The sequence below is a fragment of the Lissotriton helveticus genome, chromosome 7 (genome assembly GCF_964261635.1).
Source record: "Lissotriton helveticus chromosome 7, aLisHel1.1, whole genome shotgun sequence".
Classification (NCBI taxonomy): Eukaryota; Metazoa; Chordata; class Amphibia; order Caudata; family Salamandridae; genus Lissotriton; species Lissotriton helveticus.
The window spans coordinates 805,980,844-806,001,027 of NC_136068.1; the positions used below are offsets into that span (position 1 = coordinate 805,980,844).

Consider the following 20,184-nt stretch of genomic DNA (forward strand, 5'->3'; position numbering starts at 1 on the left):
AACAGACATAAGCCTACTACAGAACTGTCATTACAAATAACAAATAAATGCATAAACATTTTAAAAAGAGGTGGCAAGAACAACCTGGAAGGTTCTTGGGTGGTGAAGACTCAGTCAATTATTCTGTATCCTACCTACTATGTGGAAAATGTAACACAAAAGCAACCAAAGACTGTCACTGTATGTTACACCAACATTTTGTAGGTTGTTGGAAATGAATGTAAATGGGTAAAGCACATTAGCCCATATGTCCTGTACGGTAGAATGTCATAAAAGCCAAGCACACTGGGGGGTAACAATGTAGTACTACAAATAAATGTAAGTGCACAAACTATAAGTCACAATGTTTTAGGAGCAGCAGAGGATGGGCAGCAACACTATCAACGGACAATCCCAAAATATAATCAGCCTGTATGAGCTCCAATTTAAGTTTAAAAGGTACAGAGAACTGCAGAGAGCAAAAACACTATCTGCTCACCATAAACCACAATGAAAGCAGGGTCAACGAACATTAACAAAATAGAATAGGCCTGTATGATCTCCCTTTACAGCAGAAATAATACCTGTCGCCCATCAACTCGAGCAAATTCATAGTCCACGCCCACCAGAAACATGGTGAGTAGAAATAGTAGCTGCTCGCAATGAACACCAGCCAAACACTAGTGAACACACACAAAAAGAGGCACAGGACTGTATAAGATCCATTTTCATTAGGGGGGGGGACAAAAAAGCTTGGTGAGCAGAAGTAAGTGCTCCAAAGTCAATGCACACTGGCAAACTAGAACAGGCCTGTATAAGCTCCCTTTTGACTTACTAGAACAGGCCTGTATAAGCTCCCTTTTGACTTACTACCTGCTACCCATCAACGCCAGCAAAACCCTAGTGAAGGCACACTGGCAAACTAGAACAGGCCTGTATAAGCGGGTACAGGAAAAAACAGTGAGCAGAAATACCACGCCAGGCAAACCCTAGACAACACACACTGGCAAAGTAGATTAGGCCTGTATAAGCTCCCTTTGGAGTTATGGGGTACAGAACACCACGGGGAGCAGAAATCCTACCTGCCCCCCATCAACGCCAGCCGAGCCCTAGCCAAGGCACAACAAACATCTTGAACAGGCCTGTATAAGCTACCTTTGGAGTTATGGGGTACAGAACACCACGGGGAGCAGAAATCCTACCTGCTCCCCATCAACGCCAGCCGAGCCCTAGCCAAGGCACAACAAACAACTTGAACAGGCCTGTATAAGCTCCCTTTGGAGTTATGGGGTACAGAACACCACGGGGAGCAGAAATCCTACCTGCTCCCCATCAACGCCAGCCGAGCCCTAGCCAAGGCACAACAAACAACTTGAACAGGCCTGTATAAGCTCCCTTTGAAGTTATGGGGTACAGAACACCACGGGGAGCAGAAATCCTACCTGCTCCCCATCAACGCCAGCCGAGCCCTAGCCAAGGCACAACAAACAACTTGAACAGGCCTGTATAAGCTCCCTTTGGAGTTATGGGGTACAGAACACCACGGGGAGCAGACATCCTAACTGCTCCCCATCAACGCCAGCCGAGCCCTAGCCAAGGCACAACAAACAACTTGAACAGGCCTGTATAAGCTCCCTTTGGAGTTATGGGGTACAGAACACCACGGGGAGCAGAAATCCTACCTGCTCCCCATCAACGCCAGCCGAGCCCTAGCCAAGGCACAACAAACAACTTGAACAGGCCTGTATAAGCTCCCTTTGGAGTTATGGGGTACAGAACACCACGGGGAGCAGAAATCCTACCTGCTCCCCAACAACGCCAGCCGAGCCCTAGCCAAGGCACAACAAACAACTTGAACAGGCCTGTATAAGCTCCCTTTGGAGTTATGGGGTACAGAACACCACGGGGAGCAGAAATCCTACCTGCTCCCCATCAACGCCAGCCGAGCCCTAGCCAAGGCACAACAAACAACTTGAACAGGCCTGTATAAACAACTTGAACAGGCATGTATAAAGTGCCTTTTGATTTAGGTAGTACACAAAACCACGGGGAGCGTAAATACTACCTGCTACCCATTAACGCCAGCAAAACCCTACTCAAGGCACACTGGCAAACTAGAACAGGCCTGTATAAGCTCCCTTTTGAGTTAGCGGGTACAGGAAAAAACAGTATAAAAACTAAGTCTAATAAGGCCACCAGCGTTGCGTATTTTGATCTTAATTTGATTTTGATTTTGACTTAAGACTGACTCCTCCTCCAAAGACACCTCCAAATCTAATTCACACCCTCGCTATCATCTGAAGGAAGTCCTCCCATTATTGAAAAGTCTATTGTCCAGGACTATGGAAGTTCCTTCCGAGTGTGTTCTGGTAGTTTGAATGTTTACCATTTTTTCCAGTATTATCCTTGTACCTGTGATGGTAGCCTTTTGTAACTTGCACATGTCACTTTTCTCTTGTAACACACTGTTTGCTACCTCTCACATTTTGTTTGCTTTAGATACTTGCACCAGTGCCACCATTGCCTACGTAACGTTTGTTGTTGTGCTGGAGTGTCTGCGATTTATTGCAGTATTACACCTCTACTTGTACATTCTAACCTGCACACATATCACTTTTTCCTCCTGAAATGTACCGATTGGTACCTCATGTATTTTGGTTGCTCACTATTGTCAGTTTTGATCATGTAATTTAAGGTTTGTTTTTATAATTTGTTCATTTGCAATTGTTTCCTCTTGTATCATTAATGGTCCTCTTGTGAAGCACTCTGACACCTTCGGGTAAAGTCCGCGCTATATAAAATCGCATAAATAAATAAATACATAAATAAAAAAATAAAAAAAGTACAAGTTGCAACTATGCCGAAACCCGGAATTGAACCAGGGTCCTCTAGCTCTGCAGTCGAACGCTCTACCAACTGAGCTATTAAAGCTTGCTTGAATCAAAGTGATGCGCGCCTGCCCTTTTGTCTCACTGCGCCATGAAGCCTCGTGCACCGAGCCATCCACAGACTGCAGCGGGAAAAGGCGGGAAAAGGCGCAACACCACCAGTACGCCACTTCTTTTTATTTTATTATTTTTATTTATTTCCCCGGAGCACTCCACCGTGGCCATCGGGGGAAGGCAAACCTGGCCGGAGGGACCGCACTGATATAAAAATCGAAGCTTCAAATAACCTGGAAAAACTACCATGCCATCGGGGGAGTTAAACCTAGTCAAAGGGGCCGCACTGTCAATGTAGGCAAAGCTCTGCGGAGTACACCGCGCGGGGGCCGCTCCGCCCTAAATAACCAAAAAAAAGCAAATGGCGCCCGCGAGCGCTGTCTCAAGAAATTACGGCAATTCTTCTAGTACACTGAAGCACGAGAACCGCTCCTCCCCCATGACGTAGGGGGTACAAAGCGCCATGGGGGAGCGACGGCGAATAGCTCGGTGCTGAGATTTGCTGCACCCCGTGACGTAGGGGGGACATAGCCACATGGGGGTACAATGCTTCTCAGAACACCGGCTCTAGGCTCACGGAGGCCCTGAGCAGGGAGTGTAGGTAGGGGGCCCGAGGCCGCCAAATCCCTGCCACGGGCTGCCACGCAAATATGTATCTAAGGATATATATTGGCGTGGCGGCCCCTGGGGTTTGGCGGCCCTGTGCAGGTGCACAGCTTGCACATGCCCATAGCTGCCAAGGTTTAAAATTGCTATGTGTGACATTTTCATAATTTCAGTGTAATTATGAGTGACATTTCAATGACTATGAGTGACAGTTTCTCGCGAGCAAAATGAAGACGGGGAAACAAAAATATCTGAAATTATACCCATTTGAGCAACAAGAAACTCCAAGAAAATGTTAAAACTACAGCAAAGCACCAGAAATCATTGCCAGCCTATGGCCCCCTACCTGCCAACAATCAATCAGGAGAACATCAGGACTCCAGGGCTTTTCTCTGTCCATGTAACGTGGGACCCCCGGTCTAACAGGAAGGATGTGTGAGGCTTCACATGAACAAGACAAGTTACACAGGGATCCAGGTATCTCAGCTGCCTGTCACACAGTGTCAGCTGACTCGCAGGCAGTCAGGCTGAGCACCTTTTTCCATTATCCTCACAGGCTGAGGCCGGCGCAATAATCACCCATACAACATAGCCAAAATTACCGCTACCTTAAGGTGGCCAGAATGTAAACACACACACTTGTCACAGCCTGGGCCTCTACCAGGAGCCACGCCTGCAGCCATATCAATGCAGAACTTCTGAGTCATGACCGGACTGGCACCCCACTGGCTGCAGGCAGCTGCCAATCTCGGGCCTGCCATATGGAGAGTAAATTAACATATAATGTGCCCGAGCCATGAAAAAAATTCCAGAAATGCAAATGGACTACGCTTCAGCATTATCTTAGTAACAAAGTGCAGTGGCTCTGCAAACCCTATTTTTCAAATTAAAATGTTAGCACCCATTTGTCGGAATTATTCTCTGCACTGTGACTCCAGACAAGCTGTTTTAGCTCGTTTTCTATAGCCAGATTATGGTTTTGGGCGCAGAGAATCTAATTGCCAGGCTGAACAGCTGACTCTGTCCCAGTCTTTTAGTATTGGTCTTTCACAGGCACCACACAAGGCCGAAGTGTTACATGGGGTCTTCACAACACGTGATTTCACTCCACTGACTCGGTCTCTGTCACTTGAAAAAATAACAGAAATGCAAACAGGCGATGCTTCAGCAGGCAAGGAAGCCCGTATGATATCATAATGCAGAGTTACATGCACTGTAGTCCCTCCACACTAGTGACTGATTTAATGCAATAGTTGTTTACCACCTGCATGCAGGCGGTGAGAAATGTGTAAAATAACCTGCCTCCTTTCTTAAGTCATTGAAAACAACTGCTTTTGTTTTCACATTTATGTCCCAATTAAATCCAACAAACGACGTTTTAAACAGATCTGCATACAAACATATAGCGATTGCTTTTCAGGAATATGTATTTCTAGATATTTACCAACGCGTTAGACCACACGACATACACAGGGGCACAGTTGCAGTGCTGAGAGGCGCTTACAACCTGGGCCGTCCTCGGACAGCCTCTTCCATGCGTGCGTACCATTTAATTTATTATAAGGGGCCGAGTGGCGGGCGTGCACATAATTAAATTCAGAATGAATAGTAAAAGAGGCTTGCTGAGTGAGGGGGCCCCTGGAGCGAGGGGGGCCTCTCTCCTGCGGGTGCCAAGCCACGGCAATCTGCCTGGGAGGGAAAGGGTGCTGAGGCAGGCGGGCGGTGCAGGGCCTGCAGGAATTTAAAAACCTCTGTGTCAGTGAGCGCGACCTCTATATGCCCCATATCAGGACCAAAATAAGGGCAGACTTTGAAAACGAGCGCCGAAGCGCACTTCCTACCGTGGTTCAGCCGGGAGTCTGTGCCGTGCGCTTCAGGAGCCGGATATTCATGTCAATGGCAGTCTCTAGTGAAGCACGGAACCCGACCAGCGCATGAGAGTCTGCAGGCCCTAAACTCGACTGGCTGCATCATCCGTGGTCCGGTCTGTCCGGATTCGTGCAGAATCAACAGAGGCTGCAGGCACCACTTAACCCTTTTGCCCAGCACTGACCGTGGTCCTCCAACTCTGTTCCGGAGCAGGCAAGCGGCTCTTTGACAAGAGGGCAGCACAACAGAGGTGCGAGAAGCGGCAGGCTCCACAGACTTAAGTCAAACGTTAGGAGGCTCAGGCACTCAACTCTCTCGAGTCCCCCGCCGATTCTAAGGACCAGGGACCTCACTTCCTCTGCAGGCAGCCGGGACGTGATGAGGTCACATCCGTTAACAATCCCCCCGGCCCAGTCGATACATTTGTAGCGCGCCGGCTCTCAGAGAGCTGCGCAGTCTGCTGCCAGGCTGTTAACTGTTTCGGGGCACAGGCGGCAAGGCGCACCTCGAGCAGCAGAGAGAGCCACGGTGACGGGCACAGTGGCAGGCGGCGTTGGCTCGCCTGGCAGGGCGAAAATGCGTGACATTTAATTTCAGTGCGGTGATGCGGATCACCGAACTGAAATGCGTGGGCGTCACGCGTGTTGCGTGACGCTTGACAGAACTGCATGCCTTAGGCCGGCCCTGCTACTGAATGCTTTTGAAAACACCACAGTTAAAAGTAATTCCGCACCAGGAGAGCATTGTGCTAACGCTGCCAATGAAAGAGTTCTTATCTCCCGCTCCTCCTATGTGCTTAACTGCCAACTCGCAGGATGCCACCGTGTATCACACGATATTGGCTACCGATCACCCGGTGAGGCGCCTTATCACGCAGTGGCACGCAGAGTCGATTTCAGCGCATTACCCGAGGCTTTAAACTGCCCACGTCTATTAAGTGGTGTGATAACACCTCATGACATCAACACCTGCCTCAGTATATTTTTTTTTTCGGGGGCGGTGTGGGGGGCTAAAGTGCTTCGTAGGTAGTTTTCGTCACGAGGCCCCGCCCCTCCTCACACGGTAAGATGTTGCTAAGGTTGACAGGTCTGCTTACGGACTAGGAAGAAAAACATTGAAATGGATAAGAAAGCATTGCATTTAGGCTGAAAACATTACTGGAGGAACGGCCATGAAATATCTCGTGTTCAGTCAAGCGCCTGTTTGCGTTCACAACGCACACGGTCTATGCCTTCCTGCTAATTAAACATAGCTCTTTACGCCTTTCCTTGACCGGCTGCCAAGGTAGAGGCGGGAGGGGATGTGACGATTTTCGCTAAGGATTGTGGGATGACAGACTCAACCTAGTCGTTCCAGTTCATACGAGGGCAGAGAAGAAAGACAGTAGACATATTGATGTAAGCGGCACTGTAAGTGATTGGCATGCGCGTTGTGTTCTTCCGTGGGGTTCACAGTTCACTTGAGCGCATTATTGATGCATACATTTTTTTTTCAAGTATCTTATTTAAGGGCTTAAACGGCGTTGCTTAATTTGTAGTAATTGCTGAGTGGTATGTTTTAAGCAGGTTGAATCGTTTTGTGATTCGTGAAGGTTAAATCTACCTGTCATCTGATTGTACAAAAAGCAAAATAAAATTACATATATTTTTTGGGTTGAAAATGCGTCTTTTTCTTAAAGGGGACTCGCCTTAGAATTAGACGCAGGTTGGAGCTGCCGATGAAGGGTGGTGGGCGTTTCCTGTGCATGCCCGTGCATGCAGCAGATTGCCTCGATACTGGACAAAGTTCAGGGCTGCAAATAGGGTGTGTGTGAATGAATGGGCCTGGGGCTTTTTCTCTTTCTGCTGGTTTAAATAACAGAAGTACGATAGATACCATACCAAATTCAATAGGTGTTTGATGAGTGTATTTAATCAAGAAATTACGTGTTATTTAACAGTTCGTAGCATCGTTGCTTACTAGATTCTTTGGTCAGCAGAGCATTAAAGGGTCGATCTACAATTAAGAACAGTCTTTGGTCATGCAGCACCCTTGGCTGAAGGTGCTTTTGAAATACCGATGTTGGTATAAATTATTCATTTAATTTGTTGCCAAATAATATTGAAGTGGGCTCTATGCTTCCGATGCAGACCTGGTCCCTTTTAGCAGTCGTATACAGACACTTCTTGATAGGCATCTGTCACCAATGGGTATAATCTTTTTTCAGAACGGCCGTTCTTGTACCCTCAATGTTAGACTTGCTGAACAAGGGGAATGGTGAAGTATCAAAGAAACGGGTGACCGAGAAATTTTATCCATCTGCTGTATTTAGCGATTGATGGTCATTACATCAATATTTGCCAGCAATGTGCTGTTCCAACCTGGCACTGGTGTACACAGCACGGTAGCAGTGACCTCATTTAGGATGTATCTCATTTTTTTCAGGAAACATCTAGATTGAAAATGGGTGCTTGTCGCCAGAGAGTGGAGTGGGGCTGTGTTGCAGTTGGGTTCTGAGCCCAGCAGAAAGCTATATTACCTTCTCTCAGAAATTCCTGACTTTGGGCTTCATGTTTGAGTCTAGACAGATGCATATTGTGGAGAAGAGTAGAAAAGTTAAACAAACCGTATCAGTCGTGCCATGTCCCACAACATCACTTAATCTCAACACTTAGGAATAATATCCTTTCAAGCCTCTTTTGATAGATATGCATTTTTTTTTACATTCGCCCCATGATCACCAACACTGATAAATGTTCATGCTGCCTTTTCCTAGTTGCCCTTTAGTCTCCTGGAACTAAATGTAATTTATGCCCTTCCACTGTTGACCCTGTTAATTGGAACCGTAACCTAGACACATTAACGTGCTACTTTGTAATATTAATGGTTGTTCTTTGGAATTTGAATGCCAATTTGTCATTAATTAGTTGGGTTAGATAAATGGAAGGAACTTTAAATACTAAATTTCAGGGAGAAGAAACAGGGTTTAAGACTTTTTATAAATCTAAAATTGCCTTGAGACCTTCTGCCACCAAGTAGGTTGCCCCAGTGAGTAGAAGTCGACATTGTTAAAAATTGCCCTCCTTTTTCCGCACTCTAAAAAGTGGAAAGCAGAATACATCTATTGTCACACAGGCCTTGAAAAATCATAACATTTTACCAGACCTGCATATCTGGTGACTTAAATAATCTACTCAACCTAACTGTAAAGTGCTTGACTCGTGCACTGGTCTCAAATTGTGTGATCCAAGGCAAATATTTTATTTCTTAGTCACATTTTTTGTTTATTATCATATATGAGAGTACCTTCAAATATGTCACTTCAGCGTGTACAAAAAATATTTTGTTTGATTTAATAGACTAAACCTTTGCTACATGTAATACGAATCTAGCCCACTCATATAGGGTACACATGACTCCTGACTTTCCTCTTAGTTCATTAATAGCACTGTCATGATGGAATGTTTCTCAGTTTATGTTTAACAACTTTAACTTCTAGTAAAAGAGGCTCAATGGTTAGAGGGAGAAGTGTGGCTCAATGGTTAGAGCGGCAGACCCTGATGCAAAGGTCTAGACCAGGGTTCAATTCCCCACCTCCGCGGGTCTTGAGCTCAAAAATTCCACGGACCTGATAATTCTCGCCTCGGTGCCTATTCCAATCATGGAGTCCCACTCTGCAACTCTGGGCAATAGCTTGCTTAATCTCCACAACGGCCCCCACAACGCTAAGGATGCCTGGCCTCCACCTTGGGGTGCGGCAGACCCTGATGCAAAGGTCTAGCCCGGGACCAGGGTTCAATTCCCCACCTCCGCGGGTCTTGAGCTAAAAAATTCCACGGACCTGATAATTCTCGCCTCGGTGCCTATTCCAATCATGGAGTCCCACTCTGCAACTCTGGGCAATAGCTTGCTTAATCTCCACAACGGCCCCCACAACGCTAAGGATGCCTGGCCTCCACCTTGGGGGTGCCCAGGAGTGGACACCTCACAGGGAAAGCCAGGATGGGTTCCACAGCGGTACTTGTACAAGCGCCTTGAGACCCTTGCGGGTGAGTAGTGCGCTATACAAGTATCAATTTACATTTTTACATTTTAAAATATTTTACTTAAGTATTATGTGCTTGAGCACTGTCATTTACAGACAGCACATTTTCCATTGAACTTGCCACAAACATTCCCACTGACATGCAGTTTTACTGATAAAATTATATAGTGTACAAATAGTAATGTGTGGAAATCGGGTTTCAGCATATATTTATTATTTACCTAGCAAAGTGTTCTGATATTAAAATCTTTGTTTCCCTCACACTTCTGAATTATGGTAAAAAATATGATTTTCTAACTGCTGACATATTTTGAAAATTCCTACAGTAATTTACAAGATATTTAAATGATTTAAAAAAAGAAATAAATGACATTCTACAACCTTTAATTTCACAGTCCCTGTACCTCCGCATGATTGTAAGACAGTTCACTGTATTAAATCCTTTAACTTTGCAGTGCGAGAAAGAAAAGTAAACACACATTTCCAGGATAAAATAATCAGCAATATGTTAGAAAATGTAAGCTGACATTTGACCTCAGTCTTTGATGACACAAGAATTGTGACAAGATGAAAGCAAGATTTAAAGGCTTCCTTATTGCTCATTCACTTTCTGAATAAACTGAAAACCGGTTGTTGCCAGCTCAAGTTCTCTTGCCGAAAGGGGGCCAATAGGTCCTACAAATAGCTTGCTTTATACATTCTGACTAACACGAGTGTGAGTAGATTTTTGAAGTCCTATTGTAGTATGTGAAGTGGGACTTGACAGATGATGTAGGCATGTTTGGATTGGACATCTCATGCTCTTGTTCCTTGGGGCTTGAATTTACGAGTCACTAATGTAGCAAAATCTTACCTGGATATATGTCGCATTGCCTCAGCAATATTGTTGCATCTTTATTTCGCACCCTTGGCAGTGTTAGAATGCTCTTAGACCAATTGTCACAATATAGTGATCAGCAGGATCAGTATGTCTATAAGAAAATATCAGGAACAGAAAGAGGGGCTCTATGACTTCAATAATGGAAACACTGAAATGTGACACCTCAATTGGACACCATGGAGTTGCTCCAGTCATGATCCCCATGTTGGCTCTATTAATTTCAGCGTCTGATGGGGGTTCCTGGGTTGGCTTGAAGTACTGCGATTCCCGATCTTGTTGATGACTTTGCTATGGCACTTCATTCTCTGCAGTTTACACTTTGCATGGCAAGTAAATACACTCAAGAAGATATCAGCGCTGGGACGCCCCTGGGTAGCTACGCGCTTTACAAATCAAAATCAAAAATCAAACTCAAGTCAACAAGGAGTTGATGCCATTCAACCTGCCCCATCTGTAATAGCTTGTTCCCTTATTCTATGTGGTAACATGGTTTCTTTCTTCATGGCAAAGTCTAATCAGTCTTGGCATGCATGATGTCAACCAGCTCTCATTATGAACCTTGATTGAATCATAGTGCCACTGCCCACTTCTGTCCCACTTTCAACCTGTAACTGTAATGTTTGTAGAGATCACAAAATTAATGTTTGTTATTCAAGAAGTAGACATCTTCACTGCAAGGGTTACCACCATGACCCCATCCGTTGTACCACCTAACCCAGGTCATAAATACTTGATTACATACGCGCATACAGTCTCTCACATTTTGAACAAAAAATGGAATGCCGATCCAGAGGTCATGCCCATCTACTTACTTTATGCCAGGTCCACTGTGTTAAGGGGGGGGGGAATTAAAATGGTGGTTTATCTGAGCTTTAATTACACTTGGAATACAATGGCTTTATTGATGATTACCATTCAAAGTTTCAACAATGTCCCCAGAAAAATTACCCCAGTAAACATTGGGGAACGTCTTGCTGCCCTCCTTTGTCACCCTCTGTTCTGGGTGCCTCACATAATGGAGTTTGATAATATTTCACCTGCACAGCTATTCATGAGCTCCCTCAGTTAGGTGTTCTATCCCTACCACACCGCCCTGCTTATGAATGTGCTCCCTACTCATTGGGCAAATATCAGTTCTTAAGCATAACAAAATCAGAATGAGTAAGAATCAGATCACTTTGCGTACATGGCTCTACCCATTGGAGTTCACTCTTATACATATAAGATGGGACGCACGTCCTGAAGAGTCGCACAGCATCAAAGGCACATCTTTTCCTCACTGCCTCTGTTTTAAATGGGATCTGATTCTCTGCTGCCCAATGTATGCAAGGCACCCATCAAGCATGTTTATTGATAGATCATCGTCAACTGAAAAGGTTAAGGCTAGATCTCCAGCCTACACACAAACTAGTATGTACAATCTTGCCTAAGTAACTTCCTATTCAGTTCTATTGCTTCTCCAATGCAACTTTTATTTAAACTACCAAGACTGGGCAATTAGACCTCGTGTTCATCCAGGTAGCAATTCATTGATGGCTTCATAGTACAGCATATGATTATGGTTTCCAAGTAAGGAAGGTCTCCTTTCTGTTTTCATGTTCTCCTAAAGTGTTTCACTGTGCATTACATAACGTAATATAACGTGTATTTTAAAAGCACACGTTCACCCGGAGGTATCTTGGCGCTGAATAACAGATGTTTATTGTTACCCAACTCATTGGTACTCATTTTATCGACCTCAGATGGATGAAAGCCTGAGTGGGATTTGAACCTGTGACCATGAGGTCTAACACAGGCTCCTGTAGTGAATGCATTAGTCCACTGAGCCACCAGACCCGGCTTGGAGGACAAACAACAGCAATATAGACAACTAAAGCTGTATGCTTGAAAGAAATTATTAACAATTTCAGTTAGCACGTCGTTATGTATGTTTTCAAAAGGATCTTCAAACAAAAACTGTTATTTTAATTTATACATTTCCTCTTTTTTAGCGACCTTACAAGGAGTGCCTCCTATACATTTTAAGCCTGAATGATTTATTGAAACCCCCTTATGTAGAAGTTTTGATTTCCACGGACAATTATATTCCTTCACACCGTCCGTTATAAGGATACGAAGATAGAGGGCGATATATTGTTCGATTAATTTTATATAGTAGTCGCATGTTTCGTTTTTCTGTGAACATGGTACGAAAATGTGTGCTTGTGTTATAAGTATAGTTCGTAGGATGGTGACAAAACCACGTTTTGAGACGTAAACGGTCGGGTTTGCAGAGTCACCAATTAGTCTTCCATTTTAGGCCTGCACGGCGCTGTTGTTAGCTTGTTGCTCAGCAGCAGGGTGTGGAGAGCAGGTGTTTACCTTTGTAATCCCAACGCTTTTCATTCCTGACGGAGTTTCGGAGGGGTCTTCTAATTAGAGGGTTGACACCTGAGGTACTTTTGTTCGACAAACATGTCAGCAGCTGCATGACCAAAAGCTGAAAGAAAAGTGGTAAACATGTATGTGTTTTCACCGGGCATAAACTTCAGTATGAGAGCTTTAATATTTTCTAACCATTAAAATCCCAGCTATTCTGATAATTGCCTGTTGGGGAGGCCAAGGAGTTAGGTGCAAATCATTACAACGCTTTATCTAGATTTGTTGTTGAGGCCAAGGATAGGTAATTTGCTCCTTATATACATATGAGTGTTTGTATAGGAGCAAAAGTGCACAAATATGTTTTCTTTTTACACAGGTTACTTCCAAGGCATATTCTAGAGTACGAACGACAAGAGTGAAGCCTGAGTGTTTTGGTACCCCTATGTGGAAGGAAAATAAACTTTCCGATAATTAGAAATGTGGTGTCACATATTGGCTTTCATTGTCTCCACCTCATAACCATGAACAGGCAAAGTAATTGCGGAAAGCAGGTGTCATAAGACATCCTTGAATGCACCATGCCCATCTCCCTGTACTTGCCACTCCTTCTTTGAAATATAGTAAAAGTAATGCAAGGTCTTCTTCCATATTCCCACACCTCCATTAGTTTCATTCATCTCAGTCCAATTCAAATTAAGAATAGGACGTCTTGTTTCTTTCCACTTCCCTGCTCCCTCCCCAGGGCTTTAAGTGGGAAGAAATACTGAAGGGTCTCTCAAAGGGGCGTGCCCGATGTAATTATGGGCGTGGCTCAAAAACACATGCTACAAATCTTGTGTTTAGCCTAGTGTACCGCCCGACTGGTATTTTGCTGCTTCTGTCATTGCATCCAGATATATAATAAAATAAGTAACATTACACCTACAACAAGCCAGGGTTATTGGCTTTGTCAATGGCTGTTAGTTGCACAAGATAAAAAAAAGAAAAGCAACAACTATGGCTTCGTTGTACATAATATTGAAAATGCTTCAGTTCTAAAATGATGAGACTGTGAAATAACTATAACCAGGCTCTTTGAAGTTACATCACAGACAGTAAAAGGTGGTACTGCTGCAGAGTTAAAAAAAATATATATATATATATTACATATATATATTCCAGCTCCACTTGCACCACAAGCCGGTGCACTCGTAGGCGGGTGCTTTCTGTGGTGGTGCCCCACAACACAAATCAATGCTCCAAACAACTTCCCTCTTTTCTCCAAAGAAGTCAAAAGCACTCCATTCGGGTAGCGTAGCAGATCTTTAATTCGCCAACAACAGTGCAAGACAGACGCGTTTCGTTTCCTTCGTCAGTGTCCATATTCTGCGCTGCGAGGACGTTATTTAAACTGTTTTGCCGCCCCCTAAGCAACATACTCGATGACGGTAAGGGAACTCCACATAAGTTCAGAAAACTGTCGGCCATCTTAACACATTATATTCAAGTGTTTTACAATAGGGCGTTCATACCCCAATGCCACAGTTCAACATATTTCACATCATATAGGCAGCAATTTCATTAGTACATTAGTGGCAAATGTCGCAAACTAAGTAACACGTATGCCATCATAACCGAGTGACGATCGTATATCGGCTGGTAAAATGTATAAAGTGTATAAATGCAGACTCATAATATTATGATCGCATATATAAGGTAAATATCCCATGTAACTCATATTTCATGGACCGAACCTCAGATATTACGGGTTTCGCTGCACATACGGCATAATACCACGTGATTCGGTTGCCGGAAATCTTCAAAGCTGATTGGTGGATATCGACATGCCATATGTACAAATAATGCAGTGAATCGGCTATTAGTGGTTATGCAGCTATTAGAACTGTACTAAAAGAAAAAGAAATACAAGCGAAAGTTCCCTAATTTTTGCACATATATACAGTGAGGGGTAATTATATCCATAACCAATGTAGAAGAGACATCGTTTAAGCAGAATATCAGACAGATAATATCAATTAATCCGAATATTCTTGGAGTTTCAAAAAATATATTGCATGATTCAATTTACAGTTAATGTTATACGGATAACTTACCTAGAGTATGAGGACTTTAGGAAAATTCACCTACCTAGGCGCACTGCTAATTCTTCCCCTCGATTCAGTCCCCCTGGCATCTTAGTCTGTAGGTCAATTATGGTGCGTGATTCTAATCTACGTAGTCTAGAGACCCTGTCCCCTCCTCTAGGGTTAATCGGTACGCAATCAAGCCCAAAATATTGCAACAGATCCCTGTTGCTTTGATGTTTCTGGGCGAAATGCCTGGCCACGGGATAGTTTACATCCTTATTGGTTATGGCTCGTTGATGTTCTAAAATGCGCGCCTTCACACTATGGATAGTGATCCCTATGTACCTCAGTCCACAGGGACACACTAAACAATATACCACGTGCGATGTGGAACAGGTAATGAATTTACTGATGGTTTTCGGTGTCTTTAGACCCGGAATATTATAGTTTAAGACCCTCTTACTGCTAGCACACGGTCTACATTTCCCACAGGGAAAGAATCCTTTCAGTGTACCACTGGTGGACGTGATAGGGGAAAGATGACTCTGGGCTAAAGTATCCTTGATAGACCTCGCCTTACGAAAAGTGATAAGGGGTATTCCTGGGATGTCTTTGCCTATTACTGAATCTGTTTGGAGTATATTCCAATTTCTCTTTAGTATACTCCTGAGTTTGTTGGCGTCATCGGAATAGGTAGTTATCATCCGAAACTGCCCTTTTCCTGTATCAGCTGCTTTGTCATCTGTGATGCTAATGTTCTTATCTTTCAGTAGGTCTGTTCGAGGTTTTTTTTGGATTTTTTTGGACCCGTTTTAAGGCGCTGTCCAACAAAGTTTGATTATAACCCCTCGCTCTAAACCTAGAGAGGCAGCTGGTTGCAGCCCTTTGAAAGTCTGCTGTGTCAGAGCAAATACGTTTTTTACCGGGATACTTTTAATCAGTTGGGGTGGGTGGTTGCTGTCGGTATGCAAAATAGAATTGCCGGCGGTCGGATTCCTAAATAATTCTGTCTGTACCAACCCTTCTTTGATGTAAACCCTCACATACAGATAGTTAACTGTTTCAGTGCTTGCCTCATAGGTGAATCTAAGATTGAGGTTATTCTCATTTAGTTCCTCAATAAACTCTTTGGCTTGCTCCATTGACCCCCTCCACACAAGGAAGAGGTCATCGATATATCGATGCCAGGTAACCACATATTCCGCCCGACTATCGGCAAGTTTGCATAGCTGGGGGCGAAGCAAGTGCCCATCGCCGTGCTGTAGATTTGTCTATACAGTTGTTCCTGGAATAAGAAAATATTATGAGACAAGCAGAATTCAGGAAGCTCTGTCAGCATGGTATTATGTTCAAGGAACTTCATAAGTCTTTTGTTAAAAAAATAGTTAATTGCATCGATGCCCTGCCTGTGATTAATAGACGTGTACAGGCTGGTTATGTCCGGAGTTATCAGCGCAAATGTGGGATCCCATTGTATACTGTCTATTTTAATGATGAAGTCCTTGGTATCTTTAACATAAGAAGTTAATCGTGATACCATTTGAAAAAGAAAAGAATCCATGTATATGGACATGTTTTCAGTTAGTCCTCCCATGGATGAAACAATCGGCCTCCACAGGGGATCCTTTAGGTCCTTGTGTATTTTGGGGAGTTGATAAAAAGTGGGTACGATAGGGTCACTATTTCGTAGGAAGAGAAATTTGTTGGTATCTACTAGTAGTTTATCACGCCATTTGCTGATAAGTTGATGGTATTCCATGATGCTCTCCTGATACTTTTCTTTTGTGGTCTTCTCATAGTATGGTGTGTCGTTCAGCTGACGCAGATATTCTCTGCAATAGTGCTCCCTGGTCAACAGCACGATATTACCGTCTTTATCAGAAGGCTTGCAAATGATTCCATTATTTTTGCTGAGATAATGCAGCAGGGTTTCCTGATCTTTGTTTAGGTTCTTCCTAAGTTTGGTTTTCCGATTGGTACAAGTGTGACGAAATTTTAACAAATCCCGCAAGATTGCCTCAGAGAAAGAATCTATGGCGTCCTAGGGCATCTGTGGATTAAATTGTGACATGGGTTTGAAGCTAGTTACTGGTGCCGCTTGTTCAACCCCTATTCTTCTTGTTTTTTGACCCATATCGGACCGTCCAATGTCATCAAGGACCTGTTCAGTGCGTAGTTCTTCCAACATTTCAAGCATGTCCAGGTCCTGTGCAGCAAGGATATCAGTGTCCTTCAATTGATATTTAGTTTTCAATTGTCTGGCCTCTGTAATAGAGGGCTTCAATTTGAAGAATTTGTGTAGCTTGATCTTTCTGATGAACTTAAACAGGTCAATCCTGGTTTGAGTGAATTCCAGTCTGTTATTAGGGCAGAATGTGAGTCCTAATTTGAGTGTTTCTTCTTCTTTTGTTGTTTATTCTCGGTTTGTCAAATTTAGGGGCCTATTACGATTGCGGATTTCCCGCATCCACCGGGCCGGCGGAAGCCACCGCCAGCCCGGAGGATGCGGGAAATCCGCCGCTGAGCCTTGAAAGACCCACCGCCATATTAGGATGGCTGGTGGGTCTTACTATCTGTCCTCCGCTTTTCCGCCGCGGGCGGATTCCGCCCGCGGCGGAAAAGCATTAACATGGCTGGCGGTGTCTATCAGACACCGCCAGCCATATTAGGATGTCTGCAGAAAGATGCCTTTACACGGACGGTCCCTCCTTCTCTATGGTGGCGGACGGACTCAGGTCCGTCCGCCATCATAATCGGCCCCTTAGTATGGAAAGATTGTCAACGGTCTCTACCATCTGGGTCCTCTCTTCTTGCGACTTCCAGAGGCTGCTTTTCTTCCCCTTCCCCTTTCAGCCCCGCATCAAGTTCTTCTTCTTTTTCGGGTGGCTTGCGTTTCCCCCTCTGAGCCAGGTTTGGCGGATCAGGTTGAACTCCAAGTGAAAAGGAGTCTTCACTTTATTGCTCTGTCCTGTTGGTGTTTCATCGCCAGATTGTTCCCCCTCCGTTACTTCAGACTCGAAGGTCTCGACTCTTTCTTGTGGGGCAGCGATGTTCTTTTTCTTTAGTTCTCTGCGGGGTCCATCAAATTTCTTAGCGTACGTCAGGATTCTGCCTTGACTGTAATCCTGTTCGTCTCTTTCAATTCAATAAAACTTTATTCGGATACAAAAATTATATCCATAAAAGTACACAAATGTCAATAAAATGTAAATTTTTTCTTAAAAAGAAGAATTTAAAAATATTATAAAAATGCATAGTATACATCGAAAAAGAGAATTTTTATACACTAATACATACGTAATAAAAAGAAAATAGGTGATACAATATTATTAAGAGCCTAGTGCAAAAAAGTTTCTGACCGATAGCAGCAAGAATAAATACAGGACAATCAGAAGCAATTTACTACCGCCGTAATATACAGATATCGTAGGGGCACACTTGTGAAACAACAACGGTAAGATAGACCGTCGAACAGTTGTTAGTCTTTTTAGGATATCAGTCGTAATATTTACGATATTTAGTGCATGCTTTTAAAAAACAGACTATGAAGTTAACGCTGTACTCGGTGTCTAAACATTGTAAGGCGAGAAGAGCTGGGCGGTAGCGGTCGAGGCCCATGTGCTTTACCAAGGGGATAATCCACTGCCTTTGTGGGTAATCATAGAGGCTACAGAAAAAAACTATGTGCAAAAGTGATTGCTCAGACTGCCCATCACAAGGGCAGGGAGTAAGGTTTGAAGACCAGTCATTTATCTTAGGAAAAGTGAGTAGCCGATGGTTGATGTTAAACCGGAACCGTGTCAGTAAATATTTTTCATAATCATTAATAATAAACAATAAGTAAGGCTGGATCCCAAATGAAGCTTGCACTGTCAGCAGATGAAGATTTGAGGGCTTGGAAATCTCCTTAGTTAATCGGAGCTCACGCAGGTGTGATAAGCTCAGAGTTTTCAGATTTTTCCGGGGTACTTCGACTATGGTCTCGGGGGTCTTAAAGAAGGGCTCTAGATTTGCATCCATCAGAAAATTGTGAACATATGCCAACCAGGGAATGTTTTTCCAGTTTTCTAAGGCTAGACAGTCAGTGATTAAGAAGCGGGTCAATTTGCATTCACTTGTTTGCCAGATACGGTGCCATAGCAGTATTGGTTGGATGGCAATGATGTCGGATATGTGCTCCAAACCTAACTCCAAATGACAGCCGTATACCGGAGAGCTTTTAGGAACAGCCAGAAGGTATCGTATGAACCCATTTTCTATTTTTTGGATGACATCAGTGGTGACAAAACCCCAAACCCCCGCCCCGTAAGTAGCCACTGAACAGCATTTTGCACTGTAAATCTGGAGAAACTCCCGCGTGGGGTGCTGACCCAGTTTTTGTGCAAACGTTACAAGAGCTGTAGTGGCTCTTATGAACGCCATTTTTCTGGCTTGAATGGCTGGACGCCAGCTGGACTTATTGTCTAGCAGGATTCCTAGGTAGGGGTAGGAGTTTGCATGTTCCAACTTGGTGTTATCAATATAAATACCTCCTGGTTGCTTTAAACGTTTCCCTAAGTGCATAACATAGGTTTTCTTGATGTTGACTTTTAGGTCTATACTCGCCATAAAATTGCAATATCTATTTGCAATTGGCGGGGCGTTCTGGCCATGATGACCGCATCCTCTGCGTAAAGCAACGCGGGAATTGGACGGCGATCTATCATGGGCAGGTCCTGGCTCCCTTCTAACATAGAGGCCTCCAAACCATTTGTGTAGAGATTAAATAGGAAGGGAGCCAGTACACAGCCCTTCCTGACCACAGCGAATGATGTTGTAAGTTTCCCCCCCAGACCATATCTTACTTTAGCTGAAGCGCCTGAATGGAGGTCTTGCATAAGGTTCACTAGGGGGGGGTCAACACCCATAGTCAAAAGAATTTTCCATAATTTGCTATGGGAGACACAGTCGAACGCTGCCGACAGGTCGACGTAAGCTAGGTGCAACCTCCCTTTTTTCGCCCCAACATATTTTCCTGTTAACAATGAAAGGTTTAGTGCCTGGTCCACGGTCCCCAAACCCTCACGAAAACCGTACCGCAAGTCGGATATTATTTGATTGCTTGCAGCCCAGTTTTGGAGTCTTTGGAGGACTAGACGACCCGCCACCTTTTCTACTGCATCTAGTAGGGAGATGGGTCTATAGCAGGCAGGATTGTTGCGGTCACCTTTCTTAAAGATGGGGAGCAAAATGGAGGTTGTCCATGACTTAATTGGGCCTATTTTGGTGGCTGCTTCGAAAACCCAGTAAGAATTGGTGCCCAGAGTTCTAAATTATATTTGAAAAGGTCCACTGGAACCCCATCGGGACCTGGGGCTTTTCCACATTTGGATGCCAAAAGTGCAGTAACTACTTCCTCGTGATCAAAGTTAACGCCTGGGGGTGGGCTTGAGATGTTTAGCGGATAACTTTTCCCCA

General features: G+C 44.1%; 1 protein-coding gene and 1 long non-coding RNA gene across 17 annotated transcripts in view; one reads left to right on the forward strand and one right to left on the reverse strand.

The window, feature by feature from the left end:
• Positions 1 to 6,453: 6,453 nt before the first annotated feature.
• MACROH2A1 (macroH2A.1 histone) overlaps positions 6,454 to 20,184 on the forward strand; it is a 232,281-nt gene continuing 218,550 nt past the window's right edge. For 7 of the 16 annotated variants that reach the window (XM_078653238.1, XM_078653255.1, XM_078653245.1 and 4 more), the window contains exon 1: positions 6,678 to 6,805. The gene's annotated coding sequence lies outside the window, so the exon portion shown is untranslated. Of the gene's footprint in view, positions 6,806 to 20,184 lie in introns of all 16 variants that reach the window. The other 9 variants (XM_078653241.1, XM_078653249.1, XM_078653253.1 and 6 more) reach the window with 6 other exon arrangements.
• LOC144769214 (uncharacterized) lies at positions 6,756 to 11,017 on the reverse strand. Its single transcript, XR_013598679.1, has 3 exons — positions 10,690 to 11,017; positions 9,465 to 10,639; positions 6,756 to 8,870 (listed from the first exon to the last, which is right to left on the reverse strand). It is a non-coding gene; the product is annotated as an uncharacterized LOC144769214 (long non-coding RNA).